The 23385-nt window shown below is 43.3% G+C and overlaps 1 protein-coding gene across 1 annotated transcript in view; it reads right to left on the minus strand.

Annotated features, from left to right (window-relative positions):
* Positions 1 to 23385, minus strand: part of RASGEF1B (RasGEF domain family member 1B) — a 652097-nt gene that overhangs the window by 465538 nt on the left and 163174 nt on the right. The gene's annotated exons all lie outside the window — the stretch shown is intronic.

Below are 23385 nucleotides of genomic sequence, written 5' to 3' on the forward strand. Positions count from 1 at the left end.
ATGGGAAGCAATGGAGAAGAAAATAACAGAGAGATGAGGAAGAATATTTTTAAGTGCTTGCAAAGAAAGAGAATGACGAGAAGCAAATTAAAAGTACTTACAGAATCCAGGCAGGCTAAGTGAACAAGTACCTCAGGAGGTCAGGTAAATCTGAGTCTCACAGGGTCAGAGCTATAGCACAGGGGTAAGAGGCTTCCCTTGCAGGAGGCCCACCAGGTTTGATTCCCGGCATCCCATATAGTTCCCCGAGCACCGCCAGGAGTGATCTCTAACTGCGGAGCCAAACGTAAGCTCTGAGCATCACTGGGTTTGGCCCCCCACAAGGAAAACAACCCGAGTCTCACTCCTTTAATCCCCCCCTCTGCTGGAAAAGCTGGGTATTCACATACCAAGATGCAGAAGAGAGATTGCGCATAAGTCACGCAAATGAAAATGTGGAAATTAAGTGAAACCTCTCTAAGAAAATTGAACTACCTTGGGCCAAGTACTACCAATTCTGTCCCCAAGGAACAAGCAATGTTATTTTAGGTTTGTTTTTGTTTTTATAATTGAATCACCATGAGATACACAGTTAAAAGTTTGTTCATGACTGGGTTTCGGTCATCCAATGTTCCAACAACTGTCCCTTCACCAGTGTACATTTCCCACCATCAATATCCTTGTTTCCCTCCCGCCCCCTTCCCTATCAGCCCCCCACCGACATGCTACCCCACTGTCTCTGTGGCAGGCACTTTTTCTTTCTCTCTCTCCTTCACTCCCTCTCTTTCCTTCTGGTCCCTACCACTGAAACACCAGTCCGTTGGCAAAGTGCGAATGGTCCCAGACCCCATGAGCACTACTAGAGAGCACCCCCAAGTCAAACAATACAGACATCATTTCTAAACTAGTCACAAAATAGGTACCGAACTTTAGAAAACAAATATGAAAGAAAGCACGAAAATTCTTTTTGATATTAAAAAAAAAAATGTTGCTGAAATTTTAAAATAAGAAAGGGCCAACCCAGCAGGAAGCACAGAAAAAAGGGATTCACCCAGAAACTAGGACAAATGGACAAAGAGACTGAGTAGGACCAGGGAAACTGAGGAAGGCTGGAGGTTTGATCCAACCAACAGGAGTTCCAGAAAATGAGAATAGAGAAATGATTATTTTTCTTTTTAGCTTTCCGGCCCTGTACTGGGCAGGGCTAAGCTCTCTTCCAGGGCGGGCGGGGTCCACTGTACCTGTGTAAGGGAATGACCCTCCTGGGTCCAAACCCGCCCCTCCCACACCCACCCCACCGCTGCGTGGCTGAAGCGGAGCAATTATTGACGAGGAGATTCTCAGAGAAACAATTCAAGGCAATTTACTGCGACTGAAACATGTTGGATTTCTGGCTTAAACGAGAGACAAAGGAAAGGGAAAGGGACTCATATTTGAGGGTAGCCTTGTAAAAGTTGAGAATACTAGAAATAAAGAAATCTGAAAGGAGTTGAAGCAAGGAAAGCTGGGTCAGAGGCCAAGGCTCAGAAGGAAAGTGTTGAGGCACTACAGTGCTCTGGGCTCCACAGAGACGGCGCCAGGGCCAGCGAGAGCCGGAGGGGCTCTGGGCGGCTCGCGCCTCACTGAGGAAAAAGAATTCAACATGGCAAAGGAGAGCCTGAGGAGCCGAGAGGCAGAATGTCATCACACAGACACGCATTCTTCGTGCAAACTCGCCGGAAGGAACACAAGAAGAAGCAACCAGATGCTCCTGTCGGCTTGACAGGGTTTCCTAAGGAGTTCCGAGAGGTGGAAGACCGTGTCTGCTCAAGAGAAAGGGAAATTTGAAGACACAAATTTCCCAAAGCCCGACAAAGCCTGTTATGAAAGAGAAATGAAGACTTCTGTCCCTCCGGTAGGGGAAACAAACAAAAAAGTTCGAGGATCCCAGTGCACTCAGGAGACCTCCTTCGGCTTCTTTTCTTGTCTTGCCCTGAGTATCGCCCCCAAATCAAAGACGAGCATCCCGGCCTGGCTGTTGGTGATGCTGCCAAGGAACGGAGAGATGTGGACCGGCACTGCTGCAGGTGATACGCAGCCTCACGAAGAGGAGGAGAGATGCGAAAGGGACATGGCTTCAGACTGAGCTGAAGGAAAGGTTGATGTGGCCAAGACGGGAGTTGTTAAAGCTGAGAAGAGCGAGAAAAAGAAGGAAGAGGAGGCAGGTGAAGATGGAGAGGATGAGGATGAAATGACAAAGATGATGATGAATAAGTCAATTCTAGCACATTTTTTTTTGTCCATAAAGCATTTAACCTCCCTGTATACAACTCTCTCCTTTTAAAGAAAATAAAAAACAACCTGAAACATAAGGCTGTGTAAGATTTGCTCTGAACAGAAGTGTCTCGCCGTTTGTGGAGTTAACACACTACTGAATGTGTCTGCAGATAGCCCTGTCCCGGTGCTAGTTTCAATAGCTATGAACCTTGCCTGGTCCAGGATGGGGGTTGTAAATTGGCATGAAATTTGAGCAGGTTCTTGATTAGTTCTATATGGATGGTAGTTTGTTTCATCCTCAGTTGTCTCTCATGCAGCTTGTATGAAATGACTGTTCCGTTAACTGAGTACCACTCTAATTGCAAAAGAAAAAGAAAAACTTGCAGCTGTTTTGTTGACATTTTGAATGCTTCTAAATAAATTTAAGAGGGGGAGGAGGAGGAGGAGGCAGAGGAGGAGGAAGAGGAGGAGGAGGAGGGAAGAGATTCACCTTCCAAAGGTAATGCCATCATGAGCCAGGAGACAAATTGGTAATATCTTCAAAATCTGAAAGAAAATAATTTGCAGCAGAGGATTCTAGGTTGAGTCAAAGTACAAATTAAGTGTAAAGGAAAAATAAAGGTATGGCTGAAGAGCTAGTACATCTACATCAGGTAGGGCGGTGACCTGGCACACGGCTGACCCAGATTCATTCCTGGCACTACAGATGGTCCCCCAAGTGCCCACCAGGAGTGCTCCCTGAGCACAGAGCCAGGAGTAAGTCCTAAGCACAGCTGGGCATGGCCCCAAAAAAGTAAGGAAAAAAATAAATGCTTCCTTTTTTAATTAATAAGAAAGTCTCAGAACTTCCCAAGGCTTTTCAGGAGTTGAATAAAGTGAGAAAAATGGACTAAGAAAATGACATGAATCTTGACACGAGATTGAGAGGCAAAGTAAATTCGGGAAAGGGCAACAATATCACAGCAATCTCGGGTGGGATGATGCTGGGGGGCTACGGAGAGTGTCTCCAGAAGGAGGGGTGGCCGGATGGAGAACGGAGAGTGTGAGATTCTCCGACAGGCTTGATGGTGAGGAACTTTTAAGCAAGACACCATACAAAGCCGAACGGGGCTGGAGCAATAGCACAGCGGGGAGGGTGTTTGCCTTGCACGCGGCCGACCTGGGTTTGATTCCCAGCATCCCATATGGTCTCCTGAGCACCACCAGGGGTAATTCCTGAGTGCAGAGCCAGGAGTAACCCCTATGCATTGCTGGGTGTGACCCAAAAAGAAAAAAAAAGAAAGCCGATCGTTGGAAGGTGTGAGAAGAGTGGAATAGAGTCGAAGGCACTGACGTGAATAAAAACAGTGAATGATGAGCTTAGAGAACACAGCAGTTGAGGTAGTTGCATGCAGCCAACCTCGTTAGAATCTTTTCTCCCCAGCACCACCAGGAGTGACCTCTGAGCACAAAGACAGGAGCCCTGAACACTTCCAGATGAGGCCCAACCTCACCTTCCAAAGAAAAGAGAAACAGAAAATGAATGAGGTAATTATGAATGCCAAGAAAAATGAACAGCTATAAAGTAAAGCAAATGTAATAAGAGCTTATAATGGGGGGCACAGTAATAGTTAGATGGCAAAATGCTTTTTTAAAACATGAATATTAAATTATTAAATGAATATTTTTAAAACATGATTACTCATCACATTATGCTAAATCATTCATCAAAACTGATGAATCAGAAATGGTGAAAGAACAACATGAAAGGAGACAGAAGATGGGCAGATAGAGTACGCAAGGGGAAATTCTAGCTTCACAAAACAGGAAGCCGAAGAATGAGAAAAGATTTCAATGATGCTGGAGAAAGGCCCTGAGTTGTAGGGAGGGAAATGCTATTCCCACATAGGGTGTCTGGCACCATTTGATTTTAAAAACAAAGTACATGGATTAAAGCGATAAACAAAATAATTATTTATGCAAAATTTTTGGACAAAATTACAACACAATTCACCCATGCCCTTTCTATTTATCACTTACATATGTCTAAAATACACTGGGGAAATGAAGTCCTCTTCCCATTAACAGAACTAAGCTGCACGTTTGTACTAACCTTATTTTACTTGAGATTTGGTTATAAAGTATTAAGTCTTCCTGACATATCCTTCTGGCCTCAACATACCAGCTACAAACTTCTCTGCAGGTATCTTTCTTTTAGATATGTTTGCAATGCCCTCATAACTTCAGTAGTTAAAATGTGACTTTGGGGGGCTGGAGCAATAGCACAGTGGGTAGGGCGTTTGCCTTGCACGTGGCTGGCCTGGGTTCAATTCCCAGCATCCCATATGGTCCCCCAAGCACTGCCAGGAGAAACTCCTGAGTGCAAAGCCAGGGGTAATCCTGGAAATTGCTGGGTGTGACCCAAAAAAGCTAAAAAAAGAAAAAAGTGACTTTGAAACCTAGGAAAGTCTCTAGTACAGAATATCATAAAATTACATACAAGGCCTCCCCCATCTTCCATTCGTCCCTGCTAAAGCTTAGAAGAAATGTGATTATTTGTGCTAAACTATCTTCCATGTGAACCTGAATTTTCTAACAATAGTCATCATTTCTATCAAGGTATAGGTTCTGTTTTGTTTGAGGGCCACGCCCAGTGATGCTCTGGGATTACTCCTTGCTCTTCATTCAGGGATCACTCTTGGCAGTGCTCAGGACCAAATGCAGTGCCAGGGACTGAACCTGAGCCAGCTGCATGCAAGGTGAGTGCCCCGCCCACTCCACTATCAGTCCCTACTACAATAAATTATAGAGCCCAGGGGGTTGTAATAAATGCTGGGAGATGGCAATTTTCTGATGCTGCAGAAAGAAAGTAAAAAGAAAAAAGAGACATTAGAACATCTTCTCCCTAAAAGTTATTGGAAAGAAAAGGCAAAAGTGTAGTTTTTATCGAGGTTCTGTGTCTCTTTTCTCTCCAACATGCCTGAAAGTTATAAAACATCAGACATCACATGTACCCAAACCTGGTTTTATGTCCCTGACTCCTAACAACATTTTTTGAGGGGACAGGGGGCTTGATTTGGGTGCCACATCTGGCGGTGCTTAGGGCTTACATAGTCCTGGTTCTGCTCTCAGGTTTCCAATACCAAGACAAACATTTTACCACCGAGCCACATCCCCAACCCTGGGAACTCATCCAGGAGAGAGACTTTTTCTGGTTTTTTTATTTAAATCACACAAATTTAATTCTCATTCTTCCTTCTAGAAACTCTCTGCTAAAGCATCTATATGCCTCCAATAGTGAAACTGAAAAGATATTGTGCTTTTATGTATAAATGTGTAAATATTTTAATTGTCCCACTCAAGTAACGTCACTTTATGCCACATTTTATCATTGACTCACTACATGTTTTAGATCCAAGTGTAAAGAAATTCACCGGTCAATGTAATTACCATGTCTCATTTTATAGCAGCCTACAGAATAATTCATCAACTCAGAACTACCTGCAAAGGGACAACATTATTATCTCAGCATTTCCTCTAGTATTTGCTTCCTTGAGGTCTAAAACGGGGTAAATACTATAAACTTAAACTTCTCTCCAAATTTTCCCCTGAAGTCAAGAGCCTCCGCTAAATCAGTGGTGTAGAGGAGTGATCTATTTCCAAAGTGCATAGTCAATAAGACTGAAAACAGGAGATGCAAACCACAACAACCAAACCAAGAGACAGGCCGGGGGTAGCAGGGAACCTGGGGACACTGGCGAAAGGAAGTTGACACGGGTGGTAGGACTAGTGCTGGGACAAGTACACCTAAGACTCAACTATGAATGACTTGGTAAATCACAGTGTCTTAATGAAACAAGTTTAAAATAAATAAACAACAATTTTCCCCAAGTAACAGACCATTCTGCTTCCAATCATCCGTAAGAACTGATGAATGTGTCAATCAAGGCGTCAGGAGGAAAACAGAAGTCATTTCCCATCCCTGAAACAAGGCCTTTTGGGGACAGAGTCGGTTCTGTTCCAAACGCAAAGGTGATGGGAGGAGTCCAGCGGGACCACCTGGCAGCTGGAGAGGGTCAATAGTGAGACACTGACAGCCCCCGGGGGGAGGCAGCAGTTAGGGTCACAGGAGCAGCAGCCGTGAGCCACCTTCTCTCCACCCTACCAGAGGTGACCCTGCCGGAGACCAGCCGACGTGAGGAGCCCGGGAATCCAGCCAACCTGTCAGGCTCCTTGTTTTGTTGGGGGAGCTGAGCTGAAGGAGGAGGAGATACATGCAGACCAGCAACCCCCAGTGCAGCACGGCAATGACACAACAACGACTTCAGTACTATTGTAAACTGTGCCACCTCGGCAAAACCATGAAATTTAAAGTCAATAAGTAAAGTGAATGCAAAGCAAAAAACAAAGACAGACCAGACTCAATCCAAGCCTATCAACAGAGTTCACAGAGCAAAGAAGATCCTCTGGACGGATCAAAGGCCCCCAAGGGTGAAACAGCATGTCAGGCTCAGTGCCTGGAATTCCAACGCCACAAAACAAAAAACAAGAGGGAAACTGGTGTCTGATTTCCAGCTGATGGAATTAGAAATGAAATTGGAGGGCAAGTCTTTTCAACTCAGGTTTGTAGTTGGTCTGTATTATTTTCTTACAGTCATGTGCAGGAACAGAAATCACAAACAAAAACAAAAACAAAAACAAAACACCTTTTCTGCAACTAGGAAGAAGTAAACTGCTTAGTTAAAAAAAAAAATTAGCAACTTACCCTCCAAGCCCTTCTGCAAAATATAAATATTTGCATTCTGTCTTCCATGGGAGGTTTTAACTAAAGGGGCTGCTGCATTTCAAACTATGTCTCCACATTTTGGAGTGAAAACCCATAGTTTGAACACTGGTTATTATAATTAATGTTTGCGATGATACTCATCATTAAAATCAAAGAAGTTGATTCAAGCATAAAATCTTTGAAGCAAAAAATTGAATTTAGCAGAGAAAAGTCTATTGTAAAAACTGAACAAGAACACATTAATGTGATAAATTCAATGATTTCTTTGACTTGTTATTTTTCCCTTTTGCTTAAATTCCTAAGATAATATAATCAAAAACTGAAATATAATCAGAAGCTGTGCTTCAACTGATTAGGATTTTGGGGAAGTGTAATCTTGGATAATACTGAAAATGCCATAAGCCTATTAACATAAATACTCTTAGCATATGTGTGTTTCCAGATACAAATAATTTAAATGGGAACCATTATTAAGAGGGCTGTGCTTGACAATGAGCTCAACTTTCTTCTGCATTGTGTTTTTGGGTCTTTGAGCAAAAATGTCATTAAAAATACCCATGACATTTTAAAATAAACAGATTAAATACTGTTGTAATTAATATGGAGTAATCAAACCCTCCAGGATAGCCAGGAAATACTAGGGGAAAAAAGATAAGAGGCTTCTCTTTCCTGAAATTCAAACTATATTATAAAGCTATAGTGATCAAAAGAGAAGTGCACTGGATTAAAAATATACTCTCATACCAACGGGATAGAGTTGAGAATCCCGAGACAGCCCCAGGTAGACTGACAGCTAATCTTTAACAAAAGCAGCAAAAGCATGAAGTGAAGCAAGTAAAACCTTTCTAAGATGTGCTGCTGGGGAAAAATGGTCAGTCATATGCAATAAAATGAATTCAGACCCCTTTCTAACACGATGCACAAAAATCAAATCAAAATTAATTAAAGACCTCATTATTAGGCCTGAATCCATAAGTTGTAATACGAAAAGACAAGTAGGACCCTTAACAGCATTGAATCTAAAGTATCTTCAGTGATTCAATGCTATTGGCCAAGCAAATTGATGCAAAGATAAACAAATGAGACAATGCCAAACTAAGAAGCTTTTGCACTATAAAGGAAACAACGACAAAATTAAAAGATAATCCCACAGACTAGTAGAAAACGTCTGCCCACCACTCATTCAACGAAGGGTTACTATTCAAGATATGACTTTACCAGAAAAGAAAAAAAAACAACCCCATCAAAAAATGGGGAGGAGAAATGAGCAGAAATGTTCTCAAAGAAGACATACACATGTTAAAAGACACATGAAAAAAACTATTTGCATCACTTAGCATCAGAAAACTGCTGATGCTAAGTGATCAAAATCAAAAGAACAATAAGATAGCATCTAAGAACAATGAGATTGGCACACATCACAAAGAGCAAAAACAACCAGTGCTGGCATGGATGTGGTAAAAAAGTGATCCTCATTCACTGCTATTAAAAGTTGACTAATCCAGCCTTTCTGGAAAACAATATGGACACTTCTCAAAAAAAAAAAAGTGAGAATTGAGTTCCCACATGACCTAGTAATTCCACTTCTTGGCATCTACTCCAAGGGTCCCAGAACTTTACTCAGAAAATATATTTGCACTCCTATGTTCATTGAGTGCTATTACAATAGCCACAGTCTAAATAGACCAAGTGTCCAAAAGCAGATGTATGGATGAAGAAACTATGTTACATATATACAATGGAATAATATTCACTGTAAGAAAGGGTGAAATTATGCGATTTGCCACTATTTATTTGGATGGATCTGAGACTATCATTCCGAGTGAAAATTAGAAGGAGAGGGACAGACACAGAATGATCGTTCTCAGGTGGGATATATAGAAACCTAATTGGGGAAAAACAAGTCCCCAAAGGCAACAGAAACCGAGAATAAGGTAAAGTGGGAAGTTTACCTTGGAGGAGGATTTGGGGACAGTGGGTGACAATGGGACAATGGTGGAAGGAAATGGTCACCGGTGGAGGTTGTAGTTTTGATGCGTGAAATTGTCTGCATTAAACCCCACATTATTATTTTGTAAAACACGGTGCCTAAAATAAAACATAAAAAAGAAAAAAGAAAAGTATATCCAAGCTTATGGAACCAATTTGTTTTTCCAACATGGTTTTATATTTTGCAATTTCAACTGTATTTGACATTCAAAACAAATTATTTTAAAATTCCATTTAAGATGAACAAGGCAACTGAGTCATTTTAATTTTTTTAATTTAGATGTTATACATAAAGTCAAATAAATTTCACTTCAACAATTGATGACTCCCAAAAAGTCGGAGGCTGTAAGTGTATAAAGCAAACCATCCACCCAGGTACGCTCAGGACAGGTATTTTGAGAGTGTTTGAGAGTGCCGGGCCTAATTCTGGAAATGTCTTGATTGTACATTCAGGTACAATAAATGAGTACTAATAAGTAAAAAGTTATAAACACTTAATCCTCTTAAATACAATCTGCTGAAGTATAATTTATTGTGGACATAACTATAAAGACAATATGTCTTTTCCAGTCTTTAGATTTTAAATATTTACTTTGTCAGTCTTAGTTTTCCCATCTGTAAACAACAGGATTGGGGCATGATATAAACTGACACTGTGTCTACACACAGAGAAAACAAAATAGGTGAGAGATCAAAGTAAGTTCGTGGACCAATAGAAACCCAAAACAAGTACCAACCCATGACAGTGAATTTCAAAGTTGCTTAGAAAAGTCACATTTTGAAGAATCATCACTTATTAGTGAAACTTAAGGACTAGGGGTTGGAGGTCATGTTAGGTGAAAGGAAGAGCATATTTTAGGAACAAAAGTTTAACAGCTGGTAGCCTAACAAGAGATCTGTGCTTGCAGAAAATGTCTGAAAGGTTATTCTGCAAAGGGAAGGTGAGTCACAAGGGAAGGAAATCTCAAAACAAGACAAAGCTATGCTCAGCATGAATTAAAACTGCAAATTGTTGAAAGCAAAGAAGAGATGGTAGAAGAGTGAGAAAACAGAAGACATGGAAACAGTAAAAGCCCTCTTAATAATACCCTGAATCTAGAATCAAGATCATTTTATCATACTGCACTTCACTGTCGTCCCTTATTCATCGATTTGTTTGAGCGGGCACCAGTAACATCTCCATTGTGAAACTTGTTGTTCTGTTTTTGGCATATCAAATACACCACGGGTGGCAATTTTATAAAAAAACAAACAAAACACAAAGTACTCCTTTCACATTTTGACTATTTAAACACAGTCTTCTTTTGTGTGTGGGGAGAAGGGTGCTACTCTATGTGGTGTTCCGAGCTTAGTCCTGGTTCTGCAATCAGGGATCAGGCATAACTCCTGGAAGAGCTCAGGGGACTATATGCAGTACTGGAGGTCAAACTCAAGTTGGCCATGTACAAGGCAGGCACCTTACCCACTATACTATTGCTCTGAATTTTTTTAAGTATCTCAACTGTATCAAAAGGGTTTTGTATTAGTTCCTTTATGCTTTTATAAGAAATTATGGCACCCAGGGGCTTAAAATAATATATCTTTATTGTCTTATAATTTTAGAAGTCAAATATAGTGTAAATCAGTAGTAATTAAAACAGTATGACAATGGAAGAAAAACAGACGTGCAGACCAATGAAATAGAAAGTTCAGAAATAGACCTACACACACACACACACACACACACACACACACACACACACACGAACATATTATTGACAATTAGGGAGTCACATACATACACTTGAGAGGAGAAAACCTCTTACAAAATGTCTTGACAAAAGCTGGACTGCATAAGGGGAAAAAAAAGCTTGAACACTACCTAAAATCACGCACAAAAATTTAACATACGGGGCTGGAGTGATAGCACAGCAGGTAGGGTGTTTGCCTTGCACACAGCCAACCTGAGTTCAATTCCCAGCATTACATATGGTCCCCTGAGCACCACCATGAGTAATTCCTGAGTGCATGAGCCAGGAGTAACCCCTGTGCATCGTCAGGTGTGACCAAAAAGCCAAAAAAAAAAATATATTAACATAAACCGAATGAAAGGTTTATATCTAAAACTCAAACTATTTAAGATACATAGATGAAAACTGGTGATACACTCCAGGACCTCCACCTCAGCGATGTATCTGTTATTTGTGGTGTTTCGTTTGTTTGGGGGGCTTTTGGGAAGGGTGGTTCTCAGGACTTACCCCTGGCTCTGCACTCAGAGATCTCTCCTGGCAGGGCTTGGGGGGCCAGGGAGTAAAGGCAGGCTGGCTGTCGCGAGGCAAATGCCTTTCCCACCGGACTACTCTCTAGCCCAGAGATACATTTGGAGATTCAAATCCAATGATAAGGGAAACAACACGCATAAACAAATGGAGTGGTATCAAATAGAAAAGCGTCTACACAGCAAAATGAACAACCATAAAACAGCATCAGAAAAAGCAATCAGGCGCAGGCGCCCAGGGAGGCACCTAGATGAGAGGGAAGACTGCTGTGTCTTTAGACATGCAGGTCCAGCAACGGGACTCAAACGGTGACTCCAGGGTCAGTGCCAACACGTGGTCCCCTCTCCCTTCCGGCAGACCAGCATGGGGGGTGGGGGAGGTGCTTCTATCCTTCCATAGAGCATTGGATCCATATCTTGGTCTCTCATACCAAACTCTCACAAGGGCAGCGTGGCTACCCAACCCAATTAGGCCAACAGTCCCTTGCCTTTCCTCCAATCAACATAACCCCCAAACACACAAAAATAACGGTGAACACAAGAGTCAATGCAACCTCAATCAAAAAGTAACAGTAAGTTCAGGTGGAAATAACACTTACCATGAATCAGTGCTAGAGGCCCCACACAAGTCACCCATGAGCACCAAAGAGGAAGGTAATATCCATGGAGAGGAAAGAAGAGACCACCCTACACAGCCCCCCTGCCCCCCACCAGAGTCCTCCCTGGCAGTGAGACGGGACACTGCTAGTAGACTGGGAAGATCCACCTCTAGATTGCTACGGACAGCATGGGAGCAGCACAGATCCCCACAAGTAGTGAAGATAAGAACCCAGAAGCCTCAACAAAGAACCCCCACATCCATAACCTCTCTATTAAAAGAATTCAGAGACGAAAGGGTCAGGATGTTTAATGAGCTCAAAGAAACAGTGGAAAAGCAATCAGGCAGTAGGGGAGAAGATATTTGCCCATAATACACCTGATAAGGGGCTAATATCTAAAATATAGAGAGAAGTCACACGACTTTACTATAAAAAAAACAGCCCCCCCAAAATGGGATGAAGACATGACTAGACAATTATCCAAAGAAGACAGGCAGATGGCCCATGGATATAGAAAAATGTAATAAATGACCCAAATTTTTACAGAAATGCAAATCCAAACCCTAATGAGAATGACCTAAACTGGAAAAGTGGAAACATGGGCTAGAAAAAAATGTGAAGAAAAAGGAAACCTTGTACATTCTACAGGAATGTACACAGATGTGTTCTCATGGAAAAGAGTATGGATATATGTGTTTTCAAATTTTAAAGCTGGAAAATTCAATATGACCCAGCAATTCCACTCTTGGGAACTCATCTGAAAGATAGGAAACAAACCTGAGAGGACATTGCGGCCCAAGTTCATAGCAGCATTCTCCACAAAGCCAACACATACAATAAACCTAAGTGCCTGTCAACAGATGCCTGGACAAAATACTCCGCCATTGTGGAGAGTATCATGCTGAGTGAAATGAGTTAGTGGAAGAGGGACACACATAAAACAATAGCACTTGTTTGTAGGATATGTATATAAAAAAAAAAAACACCGTAGTATGAGGGGCCAGATCGATAGTACAGTAGATAGGGTGCTTGCCTTGCACACGGTTGACCTGGGTTCAATTACTAGAATCATATGTGATCTTCCAAGACTGCCAGGGATGATCTCTGAGCACTGCCTATTATGCCCCCCTGCCAAAAAAAAAAAGTAAGAAAGAAAGAAAGTAAGAAAGAAAGAAAGAAAGAAAGAAAGAAAGAAAGAAAGAAAGAAAGAAAGAAAGAAAGAAAGAAAGAAAGAAAGAAAGAAAGAAAGAAAGAAAGAAAGAAAGAAAGAAAGAAAGAAAGAAAGAAAGAAAACACAGTATGAGAATAACACCTGAGGGGCCAGGAGGACCAGTCCTTGGCAGAAAGCTTGTCACAGGTAGGAATGCAGGTAGGACAGAGAAGGGACCACAATGACAATGAAAACTGGAAATGAATGCTCTGGACAAGAGCTGATTGCTGAAAGGAGGTAAAGGGATATATACATGAAAACCCTTCAGTACCTGTATTGCAAACCACAGTGCCTAATGGGAGAGAGAGAGAGAGAGAGAGAGAGAGAGAGAGAGAGAGAGAGAGAGAAGTGAGAGGTGTGTCTGCCATAGAAGCAGGCTAGGGGTATAGGGGCGGGAAGGAAATTGGAGACATTGGTGGTGGGGTCTGTGCCCTGATGAAGGGATAGTGTTGGAACATTGCATGACATAAACCCAATCATGAACAACTCTGTAAAAAAAAATGAAAATGTGGGGGGCCGGAGCGATAGCACAGTGGGTAGGGCATTTGCCTTGCATGCGGCCGACCCGGGTTCGATCCCCGGCATCCCATATGGTCCCCCAAGCACCGCCAGGAGTAATTCCTGAGTGCAAAGCCAGGAGTAACCCCTGAGCATCGCTGGGTGTGACCCAAAAAGCAAAAAGAAAAAAAAAAAAGAAAATGTGCCTTTGTGGAAAAAAATATAAATAAACTTGAGGTTTCGTTCTAAGTGAATTATAATTATCAGTTTCACTTATAATTGGATTATGAATGACTAAAGAAGCAAAAAGTCTTAACTCTTGGGCTCAGTAAAAACTATGGTGGGTACTAGAGGGAAATGCAGAGGGTGTGGAAGAAGTGAACCTGGGCTCATATTTTGGTGGCAGGATGACACTGGGACTTTAGAAATAAGATTACACACATACATATGTATGAGGCTCATTCTCTGAAATTCCATAATATTGTAAAGAAATCCAATGGAAAAAAATTGTTTAATCCCAAAATGGGTCATCAAGGATATTGGTTTCTAAAGACTTCGGGGGAGGATTGTTTGTTTTTTTTTTTTTTTGCTTTTTTTTGTTTTTGAGAGCTGCCTTGGGCTCATGGTACTCACTTCACCAACCTCTGCTGCTGTCAGACCTCCCCCAACTCTGAGACTCCTGACCCTTAAAAGGAACTTGGACATGGGAATTATATCCACTGGGATAATCGATCAGCAAATCTCTAATTTTATCCCTGCTTTCTCATTTACAAAGTACCTTATGCTGTGCAAAGTAACACATTGAGTTGGCTGAAACTGAGAGACCTGGAGAAGTCTCTCATCTGCTGACCAAAGTGACCACCTGGGCAATTGTCATGGACTATAACTGAGTGTCGATCTTCAGTGTCTAATGCAGACACCAGGGGCAACTTCATTCTGAATAGTACCATTCTCAATAATTCTAAAGAGAAGTGAAACATCCGATGGCCTTCTACATCTCTGGCATAGAATTTACACTTCTATTTATTTAATATATCTAATTTACTATCCTTTTATTTATTCTATTTCCAGTCATGGAAAATTTTATGTATATAGAAATAGGTTGTATTAACCTTTCAAATAGTAAAAGGAGTGATTGTGCATGTTAAATATTTATGGTTATAAGGTGTTAGATCTGATGGAACTGAGAGCCACTGAATTCAATGTTTAATTACTATTTTTAGTGAGCTGAGTGATTAGGTTTACAGCAGCCACAGCGAGTTTGAAGGTGAAGGCAAATATTCTACAGGAAATAGGGCAGTACTGTGAGATGTGCCTCTGTCTCCTACTAATTGAACTGAATCTCTTTCTTTATATTCTCCAGCCCTTCTCAGATCCTGGCCTCTCACTGGTCAGCCCTGCCAGCTCCTCTACCTCCAGCCTGCAGGCTTGGAGAAACTAAAGGATAATGAAACTATGTGGGATATATATATATATTATTAAAATAGATATTCATGTATATATTTTTAAACCATAGTATGAGACCCTGGGCTGGAGCCATAGCACAGCGGTAGGGCATTTGCCTTTCATGCAGCCAACCCGTATTCGATTCCTCTGCCCCTCTCGGAGAGCCCGGCAAGCTACCGAGAGTATCGAGCCCGAACGGCAGAGCCTGGCAAGCTACCCGTGCATATTGGATATGCCAAAAACAGTAACAATAGGTCTCTCAATGAGAGACATTACTGGTGCCCACTCGAACAAATCGATGAGCAACAGGATGACAGTGACAGTATGAGACTCAAGGGCAGTAAAAACAAGGGCCAGGAGGAAGGTCCATGGCTGGAAGCCTGCTACAAGAGGTGGTGAAAGAGGCAGTTAGGATAGAGAAGGAACCACTATGACAATGATAGTTGGACATTATCACTCTGGACAAGAACTGAGTAGGTAAAGAGACAAACATGATAACTTGTCAGTACCTGTATTGAAGCCATAATGCCCAAAAGAAGAGAGAGACAGAGAGAGAGAGAGAGAAAGGGAGGAGAGAGAGAAAAAGAGAGAGAGAAGAAAAATCCAGGACATAGAGGTGGGCTTGGGGTGAGGGGGCTGGCGGGAGAGAAACTTAGGGACATTGGTGGTGGGAAATGTACACAAGTGAAGGGGCAAATATTAGAACATTCTAGGACTGGAACCAAATCATGAACAACGTTGTAAGTGTGTATCTCACGGTGATTCAATAATTTTTTTAAATTTTTTAATAAAAAAATAATTTTTTTAAAATTGTAAGGACAATAAAAGTTTTGACACACAACGAGACTCTTTATAGTTTATATTCTTTATAGTTACATCCTCTGAAAAGACATTTTGCAGCATTGACCGAGGGGTAAGGGAGCCAGTTCGAGTGGTAGAGCACAGGTCTGGCATTTGAGAGACCCTGACCTGGATCCCTGCATCTCCCCAGCAGTGCGGAGCCTGAGCTCCAACCCTCAGGAATTGCCCTGCATCAAGCATCACCCAGAATCACACAGGCCCTCCAGGACCTCTAACTGTGGCCTCTATTAAAAATACTGGCTCTCTGGGGCTGGAGCAATAGCACAGTGGGTAGGGCGTTTGCCTTGCATGCGGCCAACCTGGGGTCGATTCCCAGCATCCCATATGGTCCCTTGAGCACCGCCAGGAGTTAATTCCTGAGTGCAGAGCCAGGAGTAACCCCTGTGCATCGCCAGGTGTGACCCAAAAAGCCAAAAAAAAAAAAAAAAACTGGCTCAGCTTAAAAGGCCAAACAAAACCTGATGGATCTATGAATTTCCCATCTCTGTACAGAGAATCAACATTTTTATAAGGGGGAAAAGAGATAAATTTTCATCCTTTCTTTCCGAAAGTCTACTTAGAGCATGAAGGGTGGGAGATCTTAATTTATGTGAATAAAAATTGATTTAGTGAACCTAAAGTAAAAGACCATTTAGAGAATGCTACAGAAGGAAGATCAAAGTTTAAGTTTCAGAATAGTCTGGCTCCCTGGATTCAACTTTTCTTGCATTAAAGTGCCACAAATTTTTTTAAACTAGTACAATCTTCAATTTGAGGAAATGGCTCTGTTTAACTATCACTATCCTCGGTGGCGTTTCCCGAGCAGTCTCATCTGATGCTCACCTCTTACAGGGTTTAGACTCACTGATTCGCCTTACACAGCAACGGTCAATCTGAAACGCAAATTTAAGTCAAAGGCCAGAAAGGGCTCTTAGAGGATCAGCAAGGCAGCATCGGAAACCCGGACAACCTAGAGGAAGAGGCAGCAACTAGACTTACTGCTCTACTAAAAGAGTTCGACTCAGGCATTCTTGCTTCTCCTTCGCTCCAGAAATACAACGTGGATGCTTTGAGCAATCCAGCTCAATCTCCCCTTCCCAGACGACAAAGATAAATACAGCTCTGATGAAAGGGATTATTTAAACTATTAAACATCTTGCACCACCGTTAAAGCAGACTCCTTGAAGTTTGAAACGTGAGGCTGTAAATGAAGTGATTCTAAACATGCACTCTTACTCTGGAATGCCTTGGGGTGCTGGAAAACGTAAGGAAAGAAGATAGGAATGAAGGGGAAGACTGACTTGAGCTGAGAGAGAGAGAGAGAGAGAGAGAGAGGAGAGAGGGGGGGAGCTTTGTGAAGTCCTCAGTTGCTTTACACCCAGAGCAAGAGAAAATAAAAAGGAAGAAAATGAGAAGTAAATGACTCTAATATCCATTTAAGGAATGCTATCATATACAAAGACATCATATACATGAAATCAAAAGTTTTAGCCCTGTCACCATCACTGTCATCCCGTTGCTCATCGATTTGCTCAAGCAGGCACTAGTAACGTTTCCACTGTGAGACTTGTGGTTACTGTTTTTTTGGCATATCAAATATGCCACGGGTAGCTTGCCAGGCTCTGCCATGCAGGCAAGATACTCTCGGTAGCTTGCCGGGCTCTCCAAGAGGGGCAGAGGCATCAAACTCGGGTCAGCCACATGCAAGGTGAATGCCCTACCCCAAGTTTTAGCACAAGACTAATATTTAGTGTTTACTAAAATACTAGTAAATAGCAGAGTCTCTTGCCCCCTCGCCTGGCTGTCTTCACCAGGGCCCCTCGGAGGGGTGAGTTGAGTTTCCCTCCCTGCCCTGAGCAGAGCCCCGGCAGCCGAAGATCTCCAGAACCCAGCCACAGCCATGCTCAAGGCCCCTCTCCACATGTTCGGACGAGCCTCATGCATGAAGGAACCAGCAGAGAACCCCGGGTGTATGGGACCCAGAGCTGAGATCTCCAGGCCTGCTCGGATCGGGACTGGGCCTCTTCCACCCAGATCCCCCATTTTCCAGTAGCTAGGCAGTCACACCCAGAGACTGCATCCCTCCTTGTAATCCCATCAATGGCCAACATCCAGAGACAATAAAACCAAGCTCCCAGAAGCATCTTATAGCCTAGTTCTCCCTCTCAGAAAATCTGGCAAGCTACTGAGAGTTTCCTGCCCACATGGGAGAGCCTGACAAGTTCCCTGTGGTGTATTCATATGCTAAAACCAGTAACAATAGTGGGTCTCATTCCCTGACCCTGAAAGAGCCTCCAATGCAGCATCATTGGGAAGGACGAGTAAAGAGAAGTTTCTAAAATCTCAAGGCTGGGACAAATGGTGGCATTACTGAGACCACTCAAGAAAATCAACGATCAACGGGATGATGATGATGATGATGATAATGATGATGATGATGATGATGATGATGATGATGACAGTAAATATAACACAAGTTCAAGAGGGAACAAAGCACTCAACAGCCAGTTGCTCACAGCTCCTGGTCACAGACCTTCATCTACATCGATGGGATGCCCAGCATTCCAGCCTCTGGGTCTGTGCTAAAACTCAGAAATGAGGTAACTCATGACTCAGCTATAGTTCACAGTAGCCTAGGTGACATGCTGCATTGTGAGAAGGGGCAGGTGTTTGGGGCCACACCTGAAGATGCTCAAGGGTTATCTCTGGTTCTGGGCTCAGAATTACTCCTGGCTTATTTTATGCTCAGGGGACCATATGGGATGCTGGGGATTGAAATGGGTCGGCACGTGCAAGGCCAACACCACACCCATTGTACAATTTCTCAAGCCCCCAAATTCCGCTTTTGAACTTTTCAACAAGCTCTGTCTCATAAACTCTATTCTTTCTGGAAAAAGAAAATGTTTCATAGTAAGACCCACAATATAAAAACATGAATTCAGGTTTCTTTTTATGAAAATAAACAGCAAAACATATGTTTTTCCAAATCTCTCTTGTGGAGCATTTAGATGATGCTGAGGGATGATTTCTGCCTCCTGGCATTCATCATGCTCAGTTTGTCATTTTCACTCAGGCTGCATCTTCTAGAACATCACAGGGTCTCTTTCACATGCCCTGAAAAAATGGCAGTGCAAAAGAGAACATGAACGCCACTTCAGACATGTGATTTCTTTCTCCAGAAGGGAACATTGAGGGGAACGGCCCCCATCATAAAGCAGTGACAAAGGAGCTCGAGAGATAGTGCAGTAGGTAAGGTGCTACCTTACACCCAACCGACCCATGTTCAATTTCCAGCACCCCATTTGGTCCACTGAGCACTGTCAGGAGGATTTTTTTTTTTTTGCTTTTTTGGGTCACACCCGGCGATGCACAGGGGTTACTCTTGGCTCTGCACTCAGGAATCACCCTGATGGTGCTCAGGGGACCATATGGGATGCTGAGAATCGAGCCCGGGTCGGCCGCGTGCAAGGCAAACACCAAACCCACTGTGCTATCACTCCAGCCCCGAGATTTTTATTTTAGTTCCTGAGTGCAGAGTCAAGAATAAGCCCTGAGCACTGCCAGATGTGACCCAAGCTCCTAAAAAGAAAAAAGAAAAGAAAAGAAAAGAAAAGAAAAGAAAAGAAAAGAAAAGAAAAGAAAAGAAAAGAAAAGAAAAGAAAAGAAAAGAAAAGAAAAGAAAAGAAAAGAAAAGATAAGAAAACCTGCATGGCAGGACTCTGAAGATGGGCCAGCGGCTGTAGGGCTTTTGAGCAACCATCAGGTCATGAGTGAAATCCCTGTGCCCCCTCAGGTGTTGAGGTGATCAGGACAGCACCACTGTCTGTGATTCCCCTGGGAAGGGCCCAGAAGAAGGCTGAGGGCCTTAAAGCAACAGACCCTGACACCCCGGCTACCAGAGTCCCCGCAACAAAGGGCCTGGAAGGTGGCTCAGTGGCTCAAGGCAAAGTCCTGAGTTTATTACCCAATGCAAGGAATATGCACAGCGATACTGACCACCCAGGGTCTGGGGCTCCAGAGATGGGAAACACACACACACACACAGAGACACACAGACACACAGACACACACACACACACACAGAGACACACACACCCCTCCAATCTATGCCTAAATGCATTTTCTAGTAGCTTCACTCATAATTGCCATACATGAAAGCACCAAGATGTCCTTCAGCAAGTGAAAGGATGAATTAACAGCGGTACACTCAGACAAAGGGACATTGTTCAGCCATAAAAAATAAGTTAACAAGCCATGAGAAGACACGAGGAATCTTAAATACGTATTTATTAAATGAAAAATGCCAGTCTAAGAGAGGCGACACACTGCATGATTCCCTCTCTATGACACTCTGAAAAAGACAAAACAATGGAGACTGGGAAGATAAGGGGCTCTCAGACTAGGAACGAAAAGGTGGGACACTGGATTTTTTAGAGCATGACGTATTCTGTGTGTTAATATAGAGGTGGATACATGCCGTGCATTTGTCAGAACCTCCAACATCAAAAGTGAAGGCTAACGAAGCCAATGACTCTCAATGACAATAAGGCAGCAATTCAGTTCATCAATACTAACAAATCCATCACTTTGGAGTGGGTTATATTTAGCGGGAGAAGCTCCATGTCTGTGGGAGATGTGGGATCACAGCAGTAAAAGAAAACCCACCAGTAGTGCGTTAGCATAAAAATTAAATTAAAATGACACCGCCAGAGACATCCAGGAGCATTTAATTAGTTTGGGGTTTTTTGTTTGTTTAATTTTGGCTTTCAGGCCACACCTGGCAATAGGAGGCTTACTGGAGGCAAGAGCCTTAACCCCTGTGTTATGTCCCTCCCTTTTCCTCCAACTAGTTTACATTTTTAGTCTTTAACAGAAAAAAAAATAAAAGCCTGTTCCTTGGGACCTGAGCCCAACACAAGGTTCCAGCATTGTCCGTGGCATGCTTTGCTCAGGTAAAATGATTCTCATTATACTGAACATATTCAGAATGCTTGTATGTATGTGATGCCACAGAAAGCAGAAGAGAGAAAGAAAGGAAGGAAGGAAGGGAGGAAGGAAGGGAGGAAGGAAGGAAGGAAGGAAGGAAGGAAGGAAGGAAGGAAGGAAGGAAGGAAGGAAGGAAGGAAGGAAGGAAGGAAGGAAGGGAGGGAGGGAGGAAGAGAGGGAAGAAGATAGGAAGGAAGGAAGGAAGGAAGGAAGGAAGGAAGGAAGGAAGGAAGGAAGGAAGGAAGGAAGGAAGGAAGGAAGGAAGGAAGGGAGGAAGGGAGGGAGGGAGGAAGAGAGGGAGGAAGATAGGAAGGAAGGAAGGAAGGAAGGAAGGGAGGGAGGGAGGGAGGAAGAGAGGGAGGTAGATAGGAAGGAAGGAAGGAAGGAAGGAAGGAAGGAAGGAAGGAAGGAAGGAAGGAAGGAAGGAAGGAAGGAAGGAAGGAAGGAAGGAAGGAAGGAAGGGAGGGAGGGAGGAAGAGAGGGAGGAAGATAGGAAGGAAGGAAGGAAGGAAGGAAGGAAGGAAGGAAGGAAGGAAGGAAGGAAGGAAGGAAGGAAGGAAGGAAGGAAGGAAGGAAGGAAGGAAGGAAGGAAGGAAGGAAGGGAGAGAGAGAGGAAGAGAGGGAAGGAGGGAGGGAGGGAGGAAGGGAGGAAGGGAGGAAGGGAAGGAGGACGGAAGGAAGGAAGGAAGAAAGTGAGAGAGAAAGAGGGAGAGATAAAAAGAGAGAGAAAGAGGAAAGGGAGAGTGGAGAGAGAGAAAGGAAGAAGAGTAACGAAACTTCTCTATCTGGAGTTCGGTTCCTGTTTCTGTGTGAAAGAAAAGTGAACACTCAGAGACAAGGAAGGAGTTGGTGGGAAACGGGTTGCAACAATGACCTTGGGTTGCAATGTCCAGCATCAGTCCCAGTTCTCTAAAACTGATCATTTCAGGGAAACTGTCGATTTAGAAACCAGCATAAAATCTTTCTACTAATCAAAAACTGTGCCCTGCTTGCTGGTGGCAGAAATCCCCACCTCCTTGTCAACTGCATGCACTTCTGCTGCCACTGATCAAAATCCCCTCAGGAGAGATTAGGTTTGACACCATGGAACTCAAGGGTAAGTTATATGAATTTATCTGTCAGATTTGAGAATAGGTCTTTGGGACAAGAAACGGCAAAGTAAAAAACTAAAGTCACTATTAGAGCAAAGTCTGGGCAGAAGAATATTTCAACCCCTCTGTAACTGTCTGAACTTTCAGCTCTGGGTGTTTAATGAAAACTCCGCAGTCCTGAGCATCTGCACGGTAACCAGACGCAGACGTGGCCGGTTATTTGACTGACGATATTGCTATCAGTCATGAAAAGAACTTGGAGACGAGAAGACAGAGGGGTCCCCCCTGACCACGCCTGCGCGGTGAAGCTCTCCGCCAGCAGGGCTGAAACTCCCGTCCCTGTCTTTGCTTTCTTTGCGATTTATTTTTCCGATTTCCTTGAATTGAGGGTGCAAGTGCAGGTTTGGGCCAAGAACGTATCCTACGGAAAGCGTAACTGACTTTGATCAAGCCTCCTTAATTCCTGCCAGAGTTTCTAGAAACATCCAGACCTAAGACGACCTTGACCGCATGGCTTTGACTCCGGGGCCCTGTCATGTGTATCCTTGCTGCCAGCTCAGCCCTGAATGTCCCCTCTCTCCATAGGAGACTCGGAAATATTTGCCACCTTGAAGCACAGGGAGAGGGGAGATACCGGGAGAGATGAAGCATCCAGAGTCCGCTGTTTGCAGGAGGATGGAGGTTCTGGCCCTTTGCAGACTCTGTCTCCCGAAGGAGTGACACTGAGGACAGAAAGACCCACGAAGCACCCTCAGAGCTGATCGGGAGGCCCGACCCCCTCACCTCACCGAGCACAACTATCTCCTTGACAAACCGCTAAGGATCCAGAACTTTCCAGGCTGCTGCCTCCTAATCCTCCCAATCCTCCCTGAATCTGGCTCACTGCTTCCTCCGTTAGTAAATGAAACTGTCTTTCCCCGTCATCTCGCCAGGACAACGAATCTCCCTCGGATATTAGGCAATTCTACAGCAGACCCAGTCGATATTTTATCCCCATGATACCACCATAACAACACACACACACACACACACACACACACACACACACACACACACACACACACACATTTGCCTACCTGTCAATGACAAGAAGGAGTGGGGGAGAAAGAGCAGCTGGCTGATCTGGCTGGCCCAGGTTCAATCCAACACCATGTATGGTCCCCCTGACTCCCCCAGGAGTGACCCCTGAATACAGAGCCAGGAGAAGACCAGGGACCCCCAAACCAAAACCATCCCCCCACCAGGCACCGCACTTGATAAGCATAATGACTGGTCCAATTAGGTACCTGATAAGTAACCATTATGTTAAGACAATGAGTGACTGAGTTCAATGATTAGGGAGGAGCTGAAAATCTGAAATAAAAAACAAATTCAGTCTCCTGGCACAGTCCTTACACACTCTGATGTTAAAGACAAAATCAACAAATCCTCCATTGATCAAGCTCCAGAATTTAAATTCTCTCTGCTGT

Source organism: Sorex araneus, chromosome 5 (genome assembly GCF_027595985.1).
Source record: "Sorex araneus isolate mSorAra2 chromosome 5, mSorAra2.pri, whole genome shotgun sequence".
Taxonomy (NCBI): Eukaryota; Metazoa; Chordata; class Mammalia; order Eulipotyphla; family Soricidae; genus Sorex; species Sorex araneus.